Below are 23,583 nucleotides of genomic sequence, written 5' to 3'. Positions count from 1 at the left end.
CTCCCCTCTGCTTAGATATGATCTAAATGCTCTCTCCATGGGCATTGGCTGAGTTCTGTGTGATGTTGCTTTCACTGTGACAGGACAGCACCAATGCAAAGTCTCACAATCACAATTCTTTTCCACCCCCTAGAGCACAGATTGTCTCTCTAGGCAACAGGGCTGCTGTTGGGTGATGTTGTAGGGGTGGCATCAGCAATTCAAGATTATATTTTCTGCCCTCTTCTATGCCTTTTTCAATTATATAAAGTTAAAACCAGGTACTGTGGTTACTCACCTGATTTTTGGTTCTTATTAATGTGCTTTTTTGTGTAGATGTAAAATTTGGTGTTCCTGCAGGGAAGACAATTGATAGAGGCTTCTATTCCGTCATCCTGCTCCCCTGGGCATTTAATCATATATTGTAAGTACCTTCATTCTATTTTTAGTAAAGAAATTATATATCAAGAAAGTTCATTGGTAAGAAACAGTTAAGAAAGAAATATTTAATTTTAAAAATATGAATTAGGGAAGGACAAATATAATTGAACAATATTATCTGAGAAATATGCTTTCTGAACAAAGTAATTTGCTGCATCAAGGTTTTCAAATTATTGAATCATGATGATTATCTACTTATATTTAACAAAATGTGAACATTTTAAAAATTTTGTTTTATTAATAATAAAATAACCTATCAACCAACAAAATCCCCTGGCTTCATAGATTCATAGTTTAATTGAACAAGACTTTGAAAGAAGAGCTTGTACCAATCCTGCTGAAACTATTCAAAAAGTTGGAAAGAAATGATTTATCATTAGCTGATTCTATAAAGCCAGCATCACCCTAATACCAAAATCTGGCAAAGATATAACAAAAAGAGAAAACTAGAGGCCAATATCCCTCATAAACATAGACATAAACATCCTCAATGAATTCTAGCAAACCAAATCTGGCACCATGTTAAAAAATAACTCGCCATGATCAAGTAGGCTTCACTTCTGGGATGCAAGTTTGTTTCAACATATACAATTTAAGAAATGTGATTCACCACATTAACAATAATTAGAAAGAAAAACCATATGATCACCTCAATAAGTGCAAAAATGCTTTCGGTAAAACCTAACATCCCTTCATGACAAAAGCCTTCAAGTAATTACATATCAAAGAGACTTAAAATAATAAGAACTATCTATGACAAACCCACAGCAAACATCATACTGAACAGGCAAAAACTGGACGCCTTTCCCTTAAGAACTGGAACAAGATCCCCACTCTAATCACTTATATTCAACAAAGCACTGAAAGTTCTTGCCAGACCAATCAGGCAAGATGAAAATATAAAAGGCATACAAAAGAAAAAGAAGTCAAATTATCTCTCTTCATGGACGATATAATTTTATGCTTACTAAAATGCTAACGGCTCTGCCAAACAGCTCCTGGAACTGATAAATGACTTTATTAAAGTTCAGGACACAAAATCAATGTATGAAAATCAGTAGTGTTTCTATATACCAATAATGTTCAAGCTGAGAGCAAAATTAAGAACAAAATCTAATTTACAGTAGCTTCAAAAATACCTAGAATAGTATCTAACGAAGGAGATGAAAGATATCTGTAAGGAGAACTACAAAACACTGCTGAACATAATGACAGATGACAAAAACAAATGGAAAAAAACATTCCATGCTCATGAATTGGAAGAATTGCTATGATTAAAATGGCCATACTGTCCAAAGGAACCTATAAATTGGATGCTATTGCTATCAAATTACCAATGTCAGTTTTCATGGAGGTAGAAAACACTATTCTAAAATGTATATGGAACAACCACAAAAAAGAGCCTAAGTAGCCAAAGCAATGCTAAGCAAGAAGAGTGACCACATTATGTGACTTTAAACTATACTATAACACTGCAGTAAATAAAACAGCATAGTACAGATACAAAAACAGAACATAGACCAATGGAACAATAAAGAAAGCCCCCTCCCCACACCACCAAAAAAAAAAAAAAGCTGTACATTTGCAGCTATCTGGTCTTGAACAAAGTTGATAACAATAAGCAATGAGGAAATAACTCCTTATTAAATAAATAGTGCTGGGATAGCTGGCTAGCCCTATGCAAAAGAATGAAACATGACCCCTACCTGTCACAATATACAAAAATTAACTTAGGACAGATTAAAAACTTAAATGTAAGATTTCAAGCTATAAATATCCTAGAAGAAAACTTAGGAAATAGCCTTCTCACAATTGGCTTTGCGAAATAATTTATGATGAAGTCCTCAAAAGCATTTGTAACAAAAACAACACTTGACAAGTGGAACCTAATTAAACTGAAGAGCTTCTGCACAGCAAAATATACTGTCAACAGAGTAGAAAGACAACATGCAGAATAAGAGAAAATATTTGCAAACTATGCATCTGACAAATATCTAATATCTAGAATTGTTAAGGAATCTAAACAATTGAAGAAGAAAAAAGCAAATAACCCAATGGGCAAAGGATATGAACACTTTTCAAAATAAGACATACAAACAGCCAACATACACGTGAAAAAAAAGGCTAAATGCCATTAGTCATTGGAGAGTTGCAAGTCAAAACTACAATGAAATACCATTTCACACTACTCAGAATAGCTATTACTAAAAAGTCTAACAACAACAGATGCTGGTGAGGCAGTTTTGAAAGGGGAATGCTTATACCCTATTGGCAGGGAATGCAAATTAGTTCAGAAACTGTGTAAACTAGTTTGGGAATTTCTCAAAGAACTTAAAAGAGAACTACCATTCAGCCAACCAATCCCATTACTGGGTATATATCCAAAAGAAAATAAATCATTCTATGCATTTTTAGGTCCATTGCAGCACTAGTTACAAAAGCAAAGACATGAAATCAACCTAGGTGCCCATCAACAATGGAATGGATAAAGAAAATATGGTGCATATACACCATGGAATACTACACAGCCATAAAAGGGAACAAAATTGCACATATTGCAGTAATATGGATGCAGCTGGAGACCATTATCCTAAGCAAATTAACACAGGAACAAACTCCAAATACCAATGGGTGCTCACAGACATAAAGATGGCAACAATAAACAATGCAACTACTATACAAGGGAGGTAGAGGGGATGGCAAATGCTTTAATAGTGTTTTGTTTTTGTATTTTCCCAATGTTTGTTTTGAAACTTTAAAATTACATACATAAAAAATTAAGATAATGAAGCCCTTGCATACCCTACACTTGAATTTGCCAATTATTAAAACTTTCAACATTTGCTTTATCTATGTCTATGCATATGTATTATTTTTTCTTTTTTCTGCTGCCCCAATATATAAATTCTTACTTCCAAATAATAATTTTTACTGTACATAAAAACTGCTTCACAAAATATGAGAATAAAAGTATTTTTAAATGTCACAGCCAAAATGTATTGTTATTGTAAGCCACAATATGTACTTTCACTGAAATTAGGAAATGAGAGACATTGTTTTACTATTTTGATGCTGATTAATTGTATTTTAACAGTTTACGATTTTTGTTTCACTTGCTTTTTGAATTATTATTATATGTCATTTAAGAAGAAATGACATATTCACAATTAATACAAGTTCATTACTGAATCCACTTGAAATGTATCCAACCACCCAAATGTAATTTGCTAGCATATAGAGACTATCCACCAAATTGAGAATATTGCTTTTGGAGGTGAATTAATTTGCTGTTACCATTGAGAGCAATGTGTGCATTTCATAAAAATTTAATGAAGAAAGTTTGGTATCTTAATATGTGAAATATGTTTGCTTATTCATCTCATAAATTCTTGTGGAAAGAATGGAGTAATTTACACTCTCCTAGTAAGATAGCTAGCATAGTACTTAACTTTGGTGTTGTCTGTGAGACAGGTTCATCAACATTCATGTGTCCCCTCTCTAACACAGATTCTATGTTCACCACATATTAAGTATATATGCTTGAGAAATTTTTAGCAGGATTGTTAATCTGATTGTACAAGCCCTGAAAATCATGTTTACCTACATTACACCGATCTCGCCTGTGCATGCTCACTTAAGTATGTTGCACTTGAAAATTTTTTTCTTTGTTAACAAAAAGTGCCTCCACCACTGCTATGATTCACTACTCTAATTTTGTTTATCCTACTGGGAATAAAGTTTTTATTTTCTTGCCCCATAAAGGTGGCATAATGTGAGAGAAAGATCACCCATACTACTGCATCCATTTTTACTAAGAAAAGTTTCCCATTGTAGACATTGATAAAATAAAAACCTCCACCAAATTAAATTTTAAGAGTTTAATTGAGCAATGAATGATTCATGAATTGGGTAGCCTTCTGAGCCAGAGTATGATCAGAGACTCCAACACAGTCAAGTGGTAGAAGAAGACTTATTGACCAAAAAAAAAAAAAAAAAAAAGAAAGTGACGTACAGAAAAGGGAAGTGAGTTACAGAAGGATTGGTTACAGCTTGGTGTTTGCCTTATTTGAACATGGTTCAAACAGTTAGCTATATTTGATTGGCCCGAACTCGGTGATTGGGACAAGTATAACCTATGGTCTGTTTATACTTCCACTTGTTAATAGTTCACAACTTACAGAGGAAACTTTAGACTGAACTTAAAATATGCAAGGAGGCAGCTTTAGGCTAAAATTGATTTAACAATTCCCTCCTTTTGGTCATCTTCTCAATTTTGAGAGATTGATCGAAACTTTACTCATTGATGTCACTATCACCATTGTAAATGTAGTTATTTGGTCTTGAAACCTACTGAAAAACAGTAGAACAGTGGGTTTTGCAATGTGGGAACAAGGACTTCGGTTTTTTGTTTGTTTGTTTTACGGGTTAGAGTAGAGGATACTTCCTTATGCTTGAATGTCCTGTTTACGGGAGAAAAAAAAAAAAAAACACCCAAACCTGGGTCTGTTCTAGGATCTTTGTGTTTCCTTAAAGTTTTAGTTTGATTATGTCACATTTAACATGAGTGACTTCATTTTGATTTGATCTGGTCTGTTGGGTCCTAGTACATGAGCTCAGTCCAAAACAATGGCCTCCCACAATTTTGTTTAAAACTTTCCCCTCTTTGGTCAGGTTCTCACTTAGGGAAGAGTGTGACCAAAATGTAGGGCCTTAGCATCACTCTCAGCTCCCATCATTTCGTGTTTCCGGTCTCAGCATGTCATTCATAGGTTACGGCTCCCTCATGATCAAACATTTTTTTCAGCTTTTATCATTGCAATTGAAGACAGACCAGTTGACATGCTAGAGATTGCTACATGGAAACATTTAAAAGTTTTGGGAGAATACAGCACACCAGGGGAAATACTATTATGCCTATTAGGAGGATAACACCAAGAGTTTGGAGCATGCTTCTTACCTAGGATCCCCATAAACCAAACCACCTAAAATTAAATAGATCAAAGAATGAGCGAGAGTTTACTCACTTAACTAAGCAGTCTCTTCATTAATCCCCTACAACTAAATCTCTCTAATACATGATGTGATGTATTTCTTTATAGGCCACAAGTGACAGAGGCTGTACAGATACTTCCCTGTGACAAAGTATATGCATTAGTTACTCTGCTTAGCACCCAATATCAAACTGGGATGGCTTAAACTTTCCCCTGGTTGGGCTCTGTCATCTTTGCCTCCAATCAGGAGTTGCAACATGTGATCTCTGGGCAAGATGGTCGCCCTGAGTAACAGAAAAAAGAGAAAAGGGAAAGGAGAGAAAGAGAGAAAGTAAAGCATTCCCTGTGGTCGGGTGGGGAAGGCAAAGAGCTCAGTGAGGCCAGAGAAAGATCCATCCATTGTGGAGATACTGAATCAAAAGTTCAGGTGGCCACTTGTCAGTCAAGAAGTGATCTTTTCCAGCAATTCTATCAGTTCTTGAGTTTCCCCCTTTGGGGAGAAAAAGGTTCCCCATATCCTATGATCCTGTACATGCCTAATCCTGTCACCCATAGCCATCAGCAAAAAGTGCAAGGCAGATTAATCCAAAGAGAATAGGAGTTAACATCACATAGTGCCAAATCCATTTTTAACCAAGAGGGATTTTACTGAGGGGAGTGCCTCTAACTCCCTATGTCTTAGGAGGGAATCTAACCTTCCTATGTTGGACTTCAAACTCAATCCCATTCTTTGCCCAGGTCAAACGTACCCCACTACTTACCAAAAGTCAACCAATTGGTACTGAAGTCTATTTCCTTTGGACCAGGATAGTAACTAAGACAAAAGGTTAGCAGATTTAATTTTTTATATTAATTAATTGCTTAAGCTTTTTATTTGCCTTTTGTAAAAGCTTTAAATAAAAATATTGAAAAAAATTTAGAAGTTTCTGCATATCATTAGGCATCCCTAGATGAGACTAATTCGGGAGGCTTCATTTTCAAATGCACTTTAGTGAAGTGTTGTTCATTTGGAGTTTTCCACTGTAAGTTATCTTTAGTAACATTTTGCCATTTCTGGAAGACTTTGCTGCTTCCTGGGCCTGATACTTATGCATGTGTAAGCTGAAGGAATTCAGTTCTTCAGAAATTAAGGATCCCATTTTTACTTCAAATATTCACTTTGCTCTCATGTTCCCCTTCTCAACTTAGCCAATGATTGTTTGCCTAAGTGCACAAGAAGAATGAAACAAAGGGGTAGAAAACAAACATTCCTGTGAGTTTTTCAAAGCCAAATTTTACACTCTGGCAATATTGCCCTTTACTACTGGTTTCTTTGACCCAGTCAGATGGAAGAGGCCTCTAACTGGATCCAAGCCAGTGAATTACCAGATCCAATCTGATCCTGGGCCCAGTCAAGTTTCTGTTGTGACTTCCAAACCCGGTTTGGATCAGAAATTTGCTTGAAGAAACTCAGAGAGCTTAAAACCCAAATCCGTAGACCTTCGGATTCCAGCAGAGGTCTTACCACGATTCTCAGCTACTCTGAGAGAGGAATGGACACAGTGAGTCTGGCAGGTAGCTTGCTTGGTCACTCAGCCCTCCTGGGAGTTGTTAGAAACTCTTTTATGGATCCCACTTCATTGAGCAATGAATAATTCATGAATCAGATGGCCTACCAAGCCAGAGTATGCTCAGAGACTCCACTGCAGCCATGTGGTGGAAGAAGATTTGTGGGACAGAAAAAGAAAAGTGACGTACAGAAAATGAAAGTGAGGTACAGAAACACCTAGATTGGTTATAGCTCGGCATTTGCCGTATTTGAACACAATTCAGACAGTTGGCTACATTTGATTGGGCAGAACTTGGTGATTGGCTCTAGTGTAGGCTATGATGTGTTTACACTTCCACTTGTTATAGTTCACAATGTACGGAGAAACTTTTAGGTCAAACTTAAAATATGTAAGGAGGCAGCTTTAGGCTAAACTTGATTTAATAGGATTATATCTATTCTCAGAAAGATGTTTTGATTTCAGTAAAGGGGTTCCTTAGTGTGTATGTGTGTATGAATTTTTATTTTTTGGTATTATAGCACTTATAGACTAATATCAAAATAAATCCTAAAGTAGTTTTACTGTTTTATAAAGCTGTAGAAAATAAAAATATTTTGCCAATAGATGAACTAGGTGCAGTCCTCAAAAAACATTAGTAAAACAATGTTATTATATTTTCTCTAAAAAGAAATTGTAAAGGAATAGGTTGGTATAGAGATCTTATTTAGGAATACAGTCCTTTAGCAACTAATTTGCATATGTTTCTTTGGATTCAACTGATGCTAGAGTATTTTTAAAGAAATGGTTTTGCTTGAATTAAAATGATCCAAGATGCCAATTTGTGTTCACATATGTGAACAAATTTATATTCACATTATTTCACAGGCTTAATTTCTCATGTGACTATAAAGGATTATTCTGAGTCACATATCTCATAGGTTCCTTTCTCTTTTGATGTAATCTATTTTTGGTATATTATTAAACATTAAGTAGTAGCAGTGTGACATTTTCTCTTTTCCCTAAATATGCAATCCATTTTTCATCTGCAGTTCTTATTCATTCCCTCTTAACTCCAACAATAAGCAACTCATAAAATCACTGCGATTAAATTTTATAAATCAATACGTTAGCATTCTCTTTAGCACTTGAATTATAACATAGATTATCGAGACAGAGACAACTTGTTTTCATACATCTGTCAGTGATCACTGCAAGTGAGGTTACTGGGTAATTTTATAACACCCTGATATTACCTAAAATAATAACTATTATTATGAAAGTGTGCTTAATTAAAAGATATGAAAGCTTTTTAAGTCAATTTAACCTCAAATCCAATAATTATAGTAGTCCAAAGCATGGACTTTTCATGTAAAAGTACTGGAACGAGGCAAAATTTATATCTTTTTTTTTTTTTTTTTTAGATTCTGAATACCTTCAAATAAGACATATGCAATTTTTCACTTGAAAGATCTTAAAAGCATACAGAGAATGTTCTCTAAGGAGAGTGGGTATTGACCTGATATTCCAGGATGAGAGTACTTTTTGAATTTGAGGGATAAAAGGAGCAGATCATAGTGTAAGGATCAGGGGGCCAAAGATAGGGTTGTCAGACATTTAGACAGTTAGACTATCAGACATTATCAGGAGAGAGAGACAACTTGTTTATACACATCTGTCAGTGGTAACTGGAAGTGAGGTTAGTGGGCAATTCTTTTACAATACCCTGATATTACCTAAAAGAACAACTATTATTATAAATGGGTGCTTAATTAAAAGCTATGGAACTTTTTATGTCACAGTAACCCTAAATGAAATTACTATAGAATGTTTTAATTTTCTTTATATGGAACTTAAAGTTCCATAATTTCCTTAATATCTGAATCAATTCTGACTCTGAACTCAAGGATACTTTTGCTACACAAGTGGTGACCATACATAAGACCTGGTGGAAGCATTGTGGTTAGCATACCTTGTAGTGCTATTTGATAGTATCCCATGTAGAGAACGCACTCTGGCATTTGAGGTGTACTCTGACCACACCAGTGGTTGCTTGTCTATCAGATATTCATTCCATGGTTGCATATAAAACCATTTTCACAAACTCCTATTTTCTATAATTTTAAAGCCCAGAGTCCATTTTTCTGTTAATGAACTGAAGTAATCAGTGTGCCATGGCCTAGAGAAGAATAAAAGTGCACATTTATGATACACAATGTTGTAAAGACAGTTATCTTTTCATCAAAATTTGTGGTTCTTCTATACAATTGTCATTGTGAAGTGGCTGCCCAGCCATAAACTACATGTATCAGATGCTTGTGGATATACAAAGGGCAATATAGTTAGTTCTTATGATAGAATATAAACAGAAGTGATAAGTGCCTCTTAAAGGCAAAGACGGTTAAAAGGCCAATGCATCTCCACCTTGCCTCTCTTTCCAAGTCAGCCAGCTTTAAAGAGAGGACTCAAAGGCCCTGAGGCACGCTGAAGCCACAAGATGAAAGAAGAATGAATCATTAAACTTATGTATGCACTATATCCATCTATTATGAACAAATATATTGGATTTGTATATAAAAAGAAATAAATTATCTTTAGCTACGGACTTGAAATATTACTCCTGGCTGGCTTGTGGAAATAGCAAAGATAATAGAGAACACTGAATGAATCTGAGGCCTTATTAGATTAGAATATGTGAGTATCTTTGCACCCCAGAGAGTTGGAGATAAAACTGAAAAAGGCTTTGAGCAACAGAGATTCATTAAGAATTTTTAGTTAAACAAAGGAACTCAGTTTTCCAAATAAAGATCATATTTAGGTGTTTCCTTTATCTATTCCAAACTACTACTTCAGATGACAGTAAATTATAAGTCATCAAGCTGAGAGACATGCAAAGGAGCAAGAAAGCCACAAAATACATCAGAGTTGAGATTCACATCCAGGAAAAATTTTTTATGTGATTGTTGGTGTTTGGAATTGATTAGACTCAAATAGATGAGAAAGTCACTAAGGTTTTGAGAAAATACTTTTTTCTAAAATAATGGTAACAGTAAAACACAAATCAGTCTGTGCAACCTTTGAGGAGTATATCCTCCCACAAAGATGAGAAATGGGCATAATAGAAGACAAGGTACTTCCCACAGGGTCAAGCCAGGTGTCAATGAAAAAACAAATATATCAGATTACAAAATCAACACATGACTTTTACTATTGCCGTGACATCAATGAATAAGGCCCTTCAAATATTAATTTAAAATGAAGTGCCTTCATTCTGGATCTGGAGCAATTCCTGGTAGCTTCCAGTTCAAACTTCAAACTGTGTTGGCTGAAAGTTTTGTTCTCCAACTGACATATGAGTAGGATTTTGAATGCCAGAATCTGACATTATGAATAGATTTTTTTGTCTTCTTCCTTTTATTTCTGGGATTTATCAATTATAATTAGATGCAAAAATGTGTAAGTATTCAAGTAACTTCTAAAAATATCAGTTATAACCAATAGGATCACCAAATTTATTTGGCAACTTTTCATTGCTTCAAGATTAGCAGTCAAAAGTGACTTCAGAGTAGCTATACAAAGACATTAGTGACTCTTACATTTATATTACCAGCCATCACCTTTCCAAGGAACTCCAGACACTTACATTCAACTTCATATTAGCTATTAAGGATCTTTAAAATGGCTATTTTTTCTGCTTAAAGGATTTTTTCCATAGATGACTATCCCCATAATAATTTTATATTATCCTTCATTGCTTTATTTTTTCCCATTTAGTACTCAATGATTTAAATGTAATACATATTTTACTTATAAATATTATTTGTTTACAATACTCATTAATATGGTGTTTCATGAAGGTAAGTATTTCTGTCTGTTTGGTTCACTGGATAAACCCTGGTGCATAGAACAATGATTGACATGAAGTAGGCACTCAATAAATATTGCCTCTTTCAAGTTCCCACACATCTCTGGTTCTATCCTCTGAGTAACAGTCTGCTCCTAATAGTTCTATTTCAAAACTAGATCAATTGTTCACATTTTCTACAGATATATTTTCAAACCACATCAAAATAAGTACAATATCTGAACAAATTCAAACTTAAATATTTTAATTTTTCATTTAAAAATTTCTACCCAATTTTTATTTTGAAAATAATTAAAACTAAGAATGTCTCAATATTAGTAATTGCTGTGGTTTTAATATGTCCTCCATAGTTTATGTATTGGAAGTTTAATCTCCAGTGCAACAACATTGAAATGTGGGACATTCATGGGGTCACTAGGCAGAACCCTCAGAAATGGATTAGTTATAAGGTGAGTGAGTTTGTGAACAAGTGATAAGTTCCACACCCTTTCTCTCTTGCTCCTGCACTCTCTTGCCATTTTGCCTTTCACCATAGAATGACACAGAAAAAAAGGTCCTTGCCCGATGTGAGCCCCTCACCCTTGGACTTTCAGTCTCCAGAGCTGTGAGAAATAAATCTGTTCTTTATCAATTATTCAGTCTCGTGGTATATTATTAAATACCTATCAAAATGGCTATGTTTTGTTTTTAAAGTGACAATGTCAATACCAGTTAGACTGTAAAATAACTAGATTATGCATATAGTTTTCTTGGTAATATAAAAGGACACACATACATTGCAAATTCTTTTGACAATTTCTTATAAACTAAATATGCAATTTCCATATTATCCAAAAAAAAAGAAAATTATATTTACACAAAAATTTGTACACAAATGTTTATATCAGCTTTACTGTTAGTAGTACTGAGTTAACAAATCAGATATTTTTCAATGGATAAATGGTTACATAATCTGTGGCACATGGGATATTACTCAACAATACAAAGAAATAATCTATTGAGGCATGCAACAACTTGATGGATCTCAAGTGAGTTAGGCTGAATTAAACAATAATATCCCCCAGGGTTACGTACTGCATAATTATATGATATTTTTAAAATGGTCAACTTATAAGCATGAAGAAATAATTTCAGTGTCAATATTCTGGTTGTGTTATTTGACTCTAATTATGCAAAATGTTACAAATGAGGAAAACTGGCTGAAAAGTATACAAGATCTCTCAGTATTATTATTATTTTTTATCAAATTTTAAGTTCTGGGATGCATGTGCAGATTGTACAGGTTTGTTACATAGGTATACACAGGCCATGGTGGTTTGCTGCACCCATCAACCAGTCATCTATATTAGGTATTTCTCCTAATGCTATCCGTCCCCTAGCCCCCCACCTCGCAACAGGCCCCAGTATGTGATGTTCCCCTCCCTGTTTCCATGTGTTCTCATTGTTCAACTCCCACTTATGAGTGAGAACATGTGGTGTTTGGTTTTCTGTTATTGTGTTAGTTTGCTGAGAATGATGGTTTCCAGCTGCATCCATATCCCTGAAAAGGACATGAACTCATCCTTTTTTATGGCTGCATAGTATTCCATGGTGTATATGTGCGACACTTTTATTATCTAGTCTAGCATTGATGGGCATTTGGGTTGGTTCCAAGTCTTTGCTATTGTGAACAGTTCTGCAGTAAACATACGTGTGCCTGTGCCTTTATAGTAGAATGATTTATAATCCTTTGGGCATACACTCAGTAATGGGATTGCTGGGCAAATGGTATTTCTGGTTCTAAATCTTTGAGGAATCACCACGCTGTCTTTCACAATGGTTGAAATAATTTACACTCCCACCAACAGTGTAAAAGCATTCTTATTTCTCCACATCCTCTCCTCTGTTAAAATTTTTACTCTGAAGTAATTTTTTCTTGACTTTTTAATGATCACCATTCTAACTGACATGAGATAGTATCTCACTGTGGTTTTGATTTGCATTTCTCTAATGACCAGTGATGATGACCTTTTTTTCATACGTTTCTTGGCCACATAAATGTCTTCTTTTGAGAAGTGTCTGTTCATTTCCTTTGCCCACTTTTTGATGAGGTTATTTTTTCTTGTACATTGTTTTTTTGTAGATTCTGGATATTTGCCCTTTCTCAGATAGATAGATTGCAAAAATTTTCTCCCCATCTGTAGGTTGCCTGTTCACTCTGATAATAGTTTCTTTTGCTGTGGAGAAGCTCTTTAGTTTAACTAGATCCTATTTGTCAGTTTTGGCTTCTGTTGCCATTGCGTTTGGTGTTTTAGTCATGAAGTCTTTACCCATGCCTATGTCCTGAATGGCATTGTCTAGGTTTTATTCTAGTGTTTTTATGATTTTGGGTCTTACATTTAAGTCTTTAATCCATCTTGAGTTAATTTTTGTATAAGGTGTAGGGAAGGGATCCAGTTTCAGTTTTCTGCATATGGCTAGCCAATTTTCCCAACATTCCATGCTCATGGATAGGAAGAAGCAATATCATGAAAATGGCCATACCGCCCCAAGTAATTTATAGATTCAATGCTATCTCCATCAAGCTACCATGGCCTTTCTTCACAGAATTAGAAAAAAACTACTTTAAATTTCACATGGAACAACAACAACAAAAAAAGCCCACATAGCCAAGATAATCCTAAGCAATAAGAACAAAGCTGGGAGCATCATGCTACCTGACTTCAAGCTATACTACCAGGCTACAGTAACCAAAACAGCAAGGTACTGATACCAAAACAGATATATAGACCAATGGAACAGAACAGAGGCCTCAGAAATAATACCATACATCTACAACCATCTGATCTTTGACAAACCTGACAAAAACAAGCAATGGGGAAAAGATTCCCTATTTAATAAATGGTGTTGTATTATTTTTAAAAAACTGGATGTGAATTTATAACCACTCCAAAGTGAAAATTTTAATTAAAAATACTATGAGCAAGGGGAAAGCCATATAAAATGTAAGTGTGAATAGAATATATGATGTAATGACTGTGAAGTGGATTTAGTAAAAGATAGGTTATTGGAGGAAAGCAGCTTTGGAACAAAACCAAAATAAAAATTAGCAAGTGCAGATAAATTCTGAGGAGGTATATGTTAAAAGACAAGGTTGAAGTAATGGAGTCAGAAATGTGTAAGCCACAAAGTACAAAGAAGACATGAGTTTCTCTTCTAATAATTTTCAGAGTAACCAAAGTTAATTAATGGAGCTTTCTGAAAACTATACAGAGTGGGTAACAGTAAAATGTCAATCTAAATCATAATAACTTATTAAACTGAATGACTTGAGGAAAATTATATTTGAGTCAGTTTATACTAGCTGTATTTAAAATATCAGCTTATGTACCTGGCATGACATTCTGGATAAGGTGTAATAAACATTTTCAACTGGTTGATCCTCCTTCTGTTTACTCTGTTTTATTTGCTTTATTTTCTAAAAGAAATAAAATCAGCATGTATATTCTCAGGTACCTATTTGAAAATCTGAGACTTATATTAAAGCTTCTTAAGGTTTAAATGATAAAATTTTCATTTGACTTTCAAAATAATAGTCCATAAATATATACACCTACTGTGTACCACAAAAATTAAAATTAAAAAAATATATTTAAAAGAGGAATTTTAAATTATATTTCTTCTTATTTTTATTCTTTTTCTTAAAACTTTAATTTATACTAGAGGCGGAGTCTCACTATATTACCCAGGCTGGTCTCAAACTCTGGGGCTCAAGCAATCATCCTGCTTCAGCCTCCCAAATTGCTGGGATTACAGACATGAGCCACTGGGCCCAGCTATATTTCTTTTCTAAAAAATATCATAAACCTTAAAAAGAATTCTGGGTAAAGCAAAGTCAAATATCTACCTTCTATTTATCATTTAAGTGCTCCATTTAGAATTAAAAATACTTTATTAAATGATATAAAGTAAATTACAGCCTAGATTTTACCAACTATGAAGAATAAATGCATATCAACTTACTTTCAGCAGAAATGTTTGTCAGCAATCATGAATTCTCATGCTTACCTTTTTATATATAAATGCAATTTTCATGTGATCAAAAAGTATAAGCAAAAGCTGAAGCAAAACGTCATAGAAATTTTATTGTATTCTTCACCCTTGTCACAATTTTTTTCACTAAAATAAATATTTATTGGAAATATATGTGAGTATTATAATTTTTATATTGTGGATGTACCTACTAACAGTTCTAACTAGATCATTATTTACTGCGTCAAAAATGACCAAAGTTAATGTGCCAATATTGCAATTTCTCTCACTGGATGGATTGTGCTTGTAATGAGCCCTAACTGAATTTTATTCATCTTTTGGGGGTTTGAAATTTCCAAATGAAAAATAATTACAAGATTGTGTGTTATTTTAACCCTTTTTTCATTATTGTTGCTAATTAAGAAGGCTATATATAGATATTTTAAATCATCTGGACTTGAACAGTCATTTATATGTCAGATTATTTTTAGTTTGCAATAAAAAAGGAAAAGAAAGAAATTACGTGTTTCAAATTCTGTGGGTATATGCAAAAACAGAAACCTTTAGGCTGTATCCAAGGCAATTGCAACAAAGACAAAAATTGACAGTTGGAACCTAATTAAACCAAAGAGCTTCTGCACAACAAAATAAACTGTCAACAGAGTAACCAGAAAATCTACAGAATTGGAGAAAATTCAAAAACTATGCATCCAACAAAGGTCTAATATTCAGAATCTATAAGAAACTTAGAGTCGAACAAGCAAAATCAAATAACTCCATTAAAAGTGGGCAGCAGACATGAAGAGATACGTCTCAAAAGAAGACAGACATACAAGCAGCCAACAAACATGAAAAATACTCAACATCATTAATCATCAGAGAGATGTAAACCAAAACCACAATGAGATACCATCTCACACGAATCAGAATGGCTACTTTAAAAAGTCAAAAAACAGCAGATGCTGATGATGTTGGTGAGGCTGTGAAGAAAAGCAAACGCTTACATACTGTTGGTGGGAATGTAAATTAATTCACCTACTGTGAAAAGCAATTTGCAGATTTCCCCAAGAACATAAAACACAACCGTGATTTGACCAAGCAATCCCAATACTGGGTAAACATCCAAAAGAAAATAAGTAATTCCACCAAAAAAAGAAAACACATGCACTCTTATGTTCATCACAGCACTATTCACAGTAACAAAGACATTGAATCAAACTAGGTGTCCATGAATGGTGGGCTGGATCTTTTTTTTTTTAATGTGGCATATTTAGACCGTGGAATACTATGCAGCCGTAGAAATGAAATCACATCAATTGCAGCAACATGAATGCAGCTGGAGGTCATAATCTTAAGCAAATTAATACAGAAACAGAAAATCCAATACAGCATATTATCACTTATAAGTGGGAGATGAAGTTTGGGTACTCATGCACAAAAAGATGGCAGCAATACACACTGCAGACTACTAGAGTGGGAAGAGAGGAAGGAGGCAAGTGTTGAAAAACAATCTATTGGGTACTATGCTCAGTACCTGGGTGATGGGATCTATTGTACCACCAACCTCAGCATCATGTAATATTCCCAGGTAACAAACCTAAACATCTACCCTCTGAATCTAAAATGAAAGTTTGAAATTATTTTAAAAAAACTTAGCTTGTTATAATGTCCTGAAACGATTTTATCCCACTTTTATAATTATGCCTATATTATCAAAAATTCACAGAGATATGTATTCAAGTATATTTTAGATTGCTCAGTAAATTATATTTCCAAATGATCTGTCCCTACAAAATGTAGGAATATTTTTGATCAAAAATTACATCCAATAGGAAGTAGAAATTAATTTTTATTTAATTTGATTTAGCAGCATAAAGCATCTTGACAATTTAGATTGTTTCTTCTACTGGAATGTTAAAGAAAATATAGGAATGCCTACCATAAAGTCTACTTTGCATATATCAAATATAATTTTTAAAAATCTCTTAATGCTTATAACATTCTTCTATAGAGGGAAAGAGAGATTGTTTTTCTTTTCCTAACATATGAAGCAGAGTTAAATAGGCTTTATACGTTCTGTCTAGACATTGAAAAAAGAAAGTGGCAGAACTCCTAGAGCGAAGATTTGCATTCACCTTAAGTCTTACTGAGAAGGGCAAACAAATATTGTACAACAACTACATTTAATACTTCAGTTAAATTTCCAGATATAGGTCAAATTTTATCAATTTTATTTTAGCAGAATATGAACCAGGCTAAATTATCTTTGTTACACATCTGTTTACAGTCTAATATATGACAAACAATTTTTTAAGCTTTGTTTTAAATGTAATTATTCAAGAAATAAATGGTGCTATCATTTTCCAAAAACATACTCCATGTTCCAAGTGAGATGTATTCCATACCTACATCTCTATTGATTTAAATGAGTAAATGAAGGGAAAAAATAGTTAGGTATGGTTAGTTTTAATATATTCCTCATTTAACTTGAATGTAATAATATAAATTTCATAAGCATAGAGTCTGGTTACATAGCAAAGTAATTAACAGCAGGGACTTATTAGCTCTGATCCTTCATTCAAATTACTTAAATTATCTGTACTTAAGTATTCTCATGTATAAAATTGGAATCAAATCAGAATAAGAATAACATTGCAGGATTGCCATGAAGATTAAATGAGCATCGGCATCAAAGGTTTGTTAACCCAGGGCCTCTCAGATACTAACTACGGTATCAACCTTAGTTTTAATAATTTATTTTTTAGAAACTAATTTTACATATTTAAAATTAAAGAAACAAATTATTAAATAATAATTTTTCACAGTGTGGCTATTAAGGCTAACATTTTTATTGTGACTAAATTTGTATTACACTTCTGAACAAACATATATTACTATAAGACATTGGGTGTGATGCATGATATTATGTTAACTTGACATGTCCGTAGGATGTAGACATCTGATTAAACGTTACTTCTGGATGTGTCTATGAAGGTGTTTCTGAAAGCGGTAAGCATTTTAATTGGTTAACTGAGTCAAGCAGATGGATCTCCCCATTGCATGGGCATCATCCAATCCTTTGAGAGTCTGAATAAAACAAAAAGGCAAAAGTTAAAGAAGGTTGGATCCTTCCTTCCTCTGCCACAATGCTTGAGCTGGAATGACAGTCTTCTGTCCTGGAACTACTGGTTCTCAAGCCTTCACACTTTAGACTAAGACCTAAACCATCAGTCCTTAAACTCTAAGGCCTTTTAACTAGACAGGCTTCTCTGAGTCTCTGGCATGCAGAGGACATAGCATGAGAATTTTCATCCTCCATAATTATGTGAAACAATGTCTTATAACAAATCTAATTTACCTATCTAGCTAGCCAGCTATGCTACAGATTCAATTTTTCTGGAAAACCCTGAAAAATACTGGGAGTATTCTAGAGGAAAAAAAAAATCTAAACATGCATTTCTGTATTGGATCTAGAGTTTCTGGAATTGGCTTCCCAATCTGATATAATTTAGATATTCCATTGACCCTATTTCCAGTAGTACAGAGAGCACTGATAGTCCACAGCATGAATTGGTAAGACATACAAAATATTTGTATTGGATACTCTTGATTGACCACTTATAATAAACAAGAAGTTTGATAACTATGTTTATAATACTTTTGAACATTTATAGAACAGTGAGAAATATGATAAAGTCGGTTAGTTGCTCAAATGTCACTGGTTTAATGTGGTTAAATATATTTATGTATATATTTATATATTATATATGTTTATAGGTATATATATGTACTATATATGTATATGTTTATAAGCATATATTTATATATGCATATAGGTATATTTTATATATAATATATATCCATATGTATATATATAAAATGATATATATTAAATATATATATCAGGCATTTGAATATATATTTATATTTAATATATCACATATATGATATACTAATATATATCACATATATCAAATCCTTGAAATATACATAAACATATTATGTATATTAAGCATATCTATATTTATATATGCCACCTCAAGTGCTGCATAAATGACTTGAAAGTTTCTATGTGTGTCTTGAAAGAAACTTTTATCTTCTATAGCCACAGAGCTGTTGTTGCTGAAAATCAAACTCAGAATCTCATCCTACAATTGTCTGAATTACAATTCAAGTTGAACTCCCGACCAGCTTCTCAGGGTGTCTAGTGTAAAAGCAGGGAAAAAAGTTTGATTGGGGAAAAAATGGCATCTTGTAAGTTGGAATGGGGACACGTGGAATGAGTGATTATACTGGGAAAATTGAGCTTCTAAATTCTGATGACAGTTTTGTCAGTGCAACAGTTCTTTCCAACCACAGCATCAGCGGCCTCCCTACTCCAAGCAGAAGCGGTATCTCCATGCTTAATGAAAGCCACCTCTCCTCTGCAAGTGGCAACATCATCCACACCCCCAGTGGTATCAGCCTTTCCACCCCTGGATGAGTGGATTAACTCTGCATTACTTGAAAAAAAAAAAAAAAAAAGTAATTACCTCCCCTGAGACAATTGCCACACCAGACAATGCTGATTCTCTTCATGATTCATCTATTTTACCCTTATTTACTCATAGGCCTGTAACTGGACTCAGGTACCACCAGGCCACTGATGACGAGGTACAAAGTGTGACCAATGAGGAGGTGTGCTGCACTTCCAGAAACTACTTGACATTTCTAATTAATACAGACATAAATCAGGGAATATGTGTGGAAATAAATATGGAGGTTATGGGATAATGGTGGAAGTGACATAAAATTGGATTAAGCCAAATTTATTAACATAGGCTCACTTAACAGAGCTTCTGCATTTAATGTTGCAGTTCAGGGAGTTAAAAATTACTCTAGCAGTTTTTTTTTTTTTTTTTTTTTTTTTTTTTATGAGTGGCTGAGACAGGGACCAAAATATTGCCCATTTTGAGTGAACTGGAAACGCCTGACCTCCTTTGGTATAATGTAGAAAAGGGGATTAAAAGGCTTAGAGAAAATTGAATGTTAGAGTGGATTTTTCATTTAGTACTTACTCACCCACACCGGGATAGCCCAGAAGTTATACCTTTCACCACTACTTTGAGAAATAAATTTTTGGGGAAACTCCACTATCTGTGAAGAGCTCTGTGATTGCTTTTCTTTGCGGGATAGATCTTACAATGGGAACTACAGCCATTCAATTAGAAAAACTAAATGCAATGGGAGTATATGTATTCCAGAGGCACAAGGGTGAAGTGTTGTCAATCAACCACCAAAGGAAGGGTTGTCATGGTTACCCTAATGGACAGCAAAGTAAAAGCAGCAATCAGAATAGTCTGACTGATGTACACCTATGTCATTGGCTAGTCAATCACGATATTTGAAAAGTGAAATAGAAAGGAAGCCTACTATCTTCTCACCTGATTTATATAAGAAGGAAAGTTGTAGGTTAATTGAACAAAAGTCTAACTTGAATCATTAAAGTGTAGAATCACAGCCCCTCAATCAGTTTCCAGAACTGGGCCAGTTTACAGACCCAGAATCCCTTATAGAATTAAAAGGTTATATCTTCTCCAGGAAGGACCCTGATACACTATAATTTATGTTGTTAATATTTCTCTAAACCTTCCCTATCGGGACTCAATATTTCAGCAGCAGAGATCAACATTGAGTTCTCAATATACCTCCATTTCCCAGAGTGATCAGCCAATGGTACCTAGTAACATGTCGATTACATTAGGCCACCTCAGTCATGGAAAGGGAAATATTTTGTTCATATTGGAGTAGGCATTTACTACAGTTTATAATTTGCCTTTCCTGCGTGCAATGCTTTTGTCTAAACTACCATCTGTGGGCTTATAGAATGTTTGACCCACCATTATAACATTCCACACAGCATTGCCTCTTATAAAGAAACTCACTTCCTGAGGACTCTGTTCTGTTCCATTGGTGTATATCTCTGTTTTGGTACCAGTACCATGCTGTTTTGGTTACTGTAGCCTTGTAGTATAGTTTGAAGTCAGGTAGCATGATTGGGAGTTATACCTGATGTAAATGATGAGTTGATGGGTGCTGACGAGTTGATGGGTGCAGCACACCAACATGGCACAAGTATACATATGTAACAAACCTGCACGTTATGCACATGTACCCTAGAACTTAAAGTATAATAAAAATAATAAAAAAAAGAAGAGAAAAAAAAAAACTCACTTCATAGAAAACGAACAGTGACAATAGGCCCATGTTATTCACCATCCTGAAGCAGCTAGCTTGATAAAATAGATAAGTGTCCTTTTGAAGACACAGTTACAGTACCAGCTGGGTATGAAGACTTTGCAGGGGTGGGGCAAGGTTTTCCAGAAGGCTTTATATGTTCTCCATCAGTTCTATAGCATCTGTTCAGAAAAGATTATATACTATACAAACTATTCAAGTCATACAAAACCATTTTTCATTGTCTTTTCAACTGAGAAGAATACTATTCCGCACGCTTCTTCTCCTGAGGTGGTTCATACTGAGCAAGCTTTGCTTTCAGTTTTTTATTTACTTCTACAGTAGCTTCAGATTTCTCTTTCATTTCGGTCAGTTCTAGGCGAAGCAGCTCTATTTCTGGATTCTCTGGGGTAGCAGCTCCTAAGCGATGCTTTAAAAAATCCAAAGCACTGTTAGGTTTCTCTGGTTCTTTATATAAGGCTACCAACACCTTGGTCAGTGTGTCCAGCACCCTCAACTTCTCCAAGTACCTCTGGAACTGCTCACACTTCGAGTCGGTGGCTTTGTAATAGGCCATAGTGACAGCGGCAGCGGCGTAGCTGGCGCCGGACACCGAGAATTGAGGGTTTTAATTGTCATGAGTATTTTCTTAGGTTTTTAAGAATGCATTTGTGTGTGTGTATGTTCATGTGCATATACACAGCAAATATATGTGTTTTCATCCCTCTCTTTTGTCTTATCATGTAACATAAGATGAATATACTTTATGTAAAAGTTTCTAAGTGTTGTTCATTTTACATCATAACATTTAAGCTAAGGAATATCAGGAAAAGTAAACATCACTCAAATATTTTACCTCTTCTTCTGGGGAAGAAGTTAGTGCATTTTTCAATATATTCAGAATAATTGCACTATGTTAGGCAGAATTATGATATTGTGATTGTCTTTATTTGAAGATTAAATATGGTTTGAGATGGATATGGGTATCAAGTTGACAAAGGGTAGACTTCTAATAGTTAATTTTATGTGTCAACTTGACATGGCCATGAATGTTCAGATACGTGGTTAAAAACTTTTTTCGTGTTTAATAGTGTTTCTGTAAAGTGATTAGCATTTGAATTGATGAACTAAATGAAATACACGGCCCTTCCAAATATGTGTGGGCATCATCCAATCCATTGAGCACCTGAATAGAACAAAAAAAAAATGGAGGAAGCTTGGATTATCCTTCCCTCTGCCAGACTGCTTGAGCTACGACATCAATCTGCCACCTTCAGCGCTACTGGTTCCTAAGCCTTCAGATTAGCCTGGAATCTACATCATTGACCCTCCAGCTCTCAGGCCTTTGAGCTATGCCACTGGCTTTCCTGTGTCTACAGCTTGCAAACAGCATATCACAAGATTTCTCAGCCTCTATAATTGTGTGAGATAGTACCTTATAACAAATCCCTCTCTATTAGTTCTGTTTCTCTGAAGAACACTGATGAATACTCTGTGCTTTGAGATTTCAAGGTGTTTCTTTCAACATATTTGCTAGGAGAAAAGGAATTTTAACTGATTATGAGCCTTTTATGGTGGCATTTAATATCCTTCTTTACTGTTCCTATTTTGAATAAGATCATTGCTTTAACGAAACTGTTTCTAACTCCTGAAATAACTATAGGATGTATGTACACTCAAATTTTTTAGGGTAAAGAAAAAATTGCCCACTATAGCATATTGCTTTTCATGACATGAAATCATTCTCTTTCTCTCTCTGCTCCTTCCAAAGCATCTTTCAATGTTTGAGTGTTTTCCTTTTATAGGAAAAGAAAGAGGCTTCTTATGAGAAATTATGACACCTACCATACTCCTATTATGTAATCATGCCATCAGAATCTAGCTTTCTGTTTTTTAATCTGAATAATGGTACAAAAAAAGTTACACTGCTATTACAGTCATATTAATTATCCCCCTTTTAAAATAAAATGCACACATATTTTTCAAAATATCTTGCACCCCATAGTTCAGACTTTAATGTTCCACTTTTCAAAGTTTTTCAGCTCACCCATCTTCTAGACATCTATATACAAATTCACCTTAGTGTGACTTTTTCATGTTTTTTCACAGAAGTGTAGTTCCATTTTGTTTCAGTTCTATTGTTTTGTCTTCCACATTCTTTGCTCACCTTTATCCTATATTGGTTTACCACTCTTGATTGTACTTATACATTTTATTGTCTATGTTTTCAACTAAACTGTGCTCCTTAAGCTCAAAGGAGAATACTTGTTTATCAATTTCTCTAGTTCTTCATAACACACATTTTGATAATTTCATTAAAGATAAATTGTCAAGTTTGAAAGTGAAACTTATAAAAGGACACGTATTTTCCCATATAGATATGTCAACCATTACAGTAATACTCAGAGTTCCAAAATATGAACAAAAGCACAATTTGCAATGTCATTTTCTAATCACTTGAGCCCAGAGGGGAAGAATGGAAGGGTTCTCAGGTAAAGAGTAACATTGAAAGTTTCATTTTATTGCCTCATGTATTTGCCAAAATGTCAGGTTT

General features: G+C 34.3%; 1 pseudogene; it reads right to left on the bottom strand.

Annotated features, from left to right (window-relative positions):
- Positions 1-20,982: 20,982 nt before the first annotated feature.
- Positions 20,983-23,046, bottom strand: LOC101009654 (annotated as a pseudogene).
- Between the last annotated feature and the right edge of the window lie 537 nt (positions 23,047-23,583).

This window comes from Papio anubis, unplaced genomic scaffold (genome assembly GCF_008728515.1).
Source record: "Papio anubis isolate 15944 unplaced genomic scaffold, Panubis1.0 scaffold468, whole genome shotgun sequence".
Taxonomy (NCBI): domain Eukaryota; kingdom Metazoa; phylum Chordata; class Mammalia; order Primates; family Cercopithecidae; genus Papio; species Papio anubis.
The sequence above is the reverse complement of the archived record's forward strand: the minus strand, read 5'-3'. Positions and strand labels throughout refer to the sequence as shown.